The following is a 2,623-nucleotide window of genomic DNA, read 5'->3' as shown; positions in this document are numbered from 1 at the left end:
GCTATCAATAGCTCAAAAAAAGTTTTCTTTACTCTGGAAAACGAAATATTAAATATTAAAATAATCAGCAATGTTTCAAACAAGAAGTCATAAGATACTATTTCAGTTTATCAGTTCAGTCTCATGTAATTAATTATTGTTCTGCTTGACTATGGGTTAGCAATCTTCATGAACACATCAATTTTTTTATGAGAGTGCTGGAAGTAGGTTGGTGCAAAATAATTGCGGTTTTGGACCATGAATTTTAAGTCATTAAAACTAGGCTTAAACACATCTTTACTAATCAAAATAGGAACCATTAAAATCAACACATTTTTGCCAACGAGAAATATGTGTTTATTCCTGTAGCATAAAAATTCATGCTTCAGGATTTGAATTCTTGGAAAGCATTTTCTGCATCCTACTGGTTATGGAGGCATTTTCCCTGCAAAAAGTTGTTGAGATGCTTGAAGAAGTGGTGTTTGGTTGGCCAGAGGTCAGGCGAATGTGGTGGATGAGGCAAAACTTTGTAGCCCAACTCATTGAACTTTTGGAGCATTGGTTGTGCAATGTGTGGTCAGGTGTTATTGGAGAAGAATTGGGCCCTTTCTGTTGACCAATGCCAGCTGCAGGCATTGCAGTTTTCTGTGCATCTCATCGATTTACTGAGCATAATTCTCAGATACAATGGTTTCACCAGGATTCAGAAAGCTGTAGTGCATCAGACCAGCAGCAGACCACCAAACAGTGACCATGACCTTTTTTTGATGCACGTTTGCCCCTAGGAAGTGCTTTGGAGCTTCTTCTCAGTCCAGCCACTGAGCTGGTCATTGCTGTTTGTACCATAAAATCCACTTTTCATCGCCCTTTACAATCCAATTGATAAATGGCTCATTGTTCTTGCGTAGAATAAGAGAAAACAACCCTTCAATGATTTTTTAAATTTTTGCTCAGCTCATGACGCACCCACTTATCAAGCTTTTTCACCTTTCCAATTTGCTTTAAATGCTGAATGACCATAAAATAGTCAACGTCGGGTTCTTCAGCAAATTCTTGTGTAGTTCTAAGAGGATCAGCTTTGGTGACTGTTCTCAGCTGGTTATTGTTCGCTTCCGATGGCAGGCCACTATGCTCCTCATCTTCAAGGCACTCATCTTTTTTGCAAAACTTCTTGAACCACCACTGCACTGTATGTTCGTTAGAAGCTCCTGGGCCAAATGCGTTGATGTTGCAAGTTGTCTCTGCTGCTTTATGACCCCTTTTGAACTTAAACAAGAAAATTGCTTGAATTTGCTTTTTGTCTAACATCATTCCCACAGTCTAAAATAAAATAAAATAAACAGCAAGAAATAAGTCATTAGCAAAAACACATAAAGCAAGAAATGCCCATTAAAATGATGTATAACATAACCACATTTATTTAAGAATGTATTTCAATATCAAACAGCCAATTCCAACAATGCAAAAACCGCAATTACTTTCACACTCACCTAATAGTTCAATCATATGATTTCCAAAGTTATCAGAAACCTGTATTCCAGAATACTTGTCAGGGTCCTTTCATAAATTTCCTTGAAGACACAACACTTTAGGATTTGCAAAAAGCTTTTAGTAAAGGGCCACAGAATAAAGCAATTTACTGCATATATCAAGACATATTAAATTTGTTGGAATTCCATGCACTTTTGGAGCATATATTAATACCATATCTATGCAACTATAACTCAAAGGAAGTTAAACATCCTTTATTATTTGACAATGCTTTCCATAAGATTTTAATGTAGCAAATAAGACTAATATGTCTCCCTTAGACTTCCAGGGCCCTATTTGGACCTCCAGGAGCCCTAATAGCCAAAAGTTAGTTTGAAGTGAAAAAGACTTAATTTAAAAGCTGGAATGTGATTTTTGGGAAGTTTGTCAAGTATTAAAGATTTAAAATACTTGATCAAAATTGGATCATAGGTCAATGTAAAGTAAGTCATTCATTTTAGCTTAAGCTATTATTTAAAGATTCAATAAAGCAAAAAACCTTACAATTTGAGAGGAGACTCAGTTTTCCAAACAATCCAAAAAAACTGAATAAAGACAGCATGAAAGAAAAACAGAATCTGTCTTTCACTTTCTCTCCCCTTTCTGTTTTTGTAGTTTACTCAAAAGGCAAATAAAATGTTTTACCATTTCTTATTAATACTATCCTAAAATCTTGTCCAAAGGAAAAAAAAAGAAATTTTTCCCTTGGATCAGTGTGTTATTAATATAAAACTTAATTTTCATAAAATCTTTAAACAGATTTATCCAATTTCATCAGCTTTACCATGTAAGATAAGAATTTTATTTTTTTAAATGCAGTCTTACTCTGTCACCCAGGCTTGAGTGTAATGGTGCAGTCTTGGCTTAATGCAACCTCTGCCTCCTGGGTTCAAGCTATTCTCCTGACTCAGCCTCCCAAGTAGCTGGGACTACTGGGGCACACCACTATGCCCAGCTAATTTTTGTATTTTTAGTAGAGATGGAGTTTCATTATATTGGCCAGGCTTCTCTCAAACTCCTGACCTCGTGATCTGCCCACCTCGGCCTCCCAAAGTGCTGGGATTACAGGTGTAAGCCACCGCACCCGGCCGCAAGATAAGATTTCTGCAAACAT

General features: G+C 36.4%; 1 pseudogene; it reads right to left on the bottom strand.

Moving 5' to 3' along the window:
- Positions 1-279: 279 nt before the first annotated feature.
- LOC117974783 (histone-lysine N-methyltransferase SETMAR-like) lies at positions 280-1,293 on the bottom strand (annotated as a pseudogene).
- Between the last annotated feature and the right edge of the window lie 1,330 nt (positions 1,294-2,623).

The sequence above is a fragment of the Pan paniscus genome, chromosome 8 (genome assembly GCF_029289425.2).
Source record: "Pan paniscus chromosome 8, NHGRI_mPanPan1-v2.0_pri, whole genome shotgun sequence".
Taxonomy (NCBI): domain Eukaryota; kingdom Metazoa; phylum Chordata; class Mammalia; order Primates; family Hominidae; genus Pan; species Pan paniscus.
This window is presented reverse-complemented; position numbering and strand designations above follow the sequence as displayed.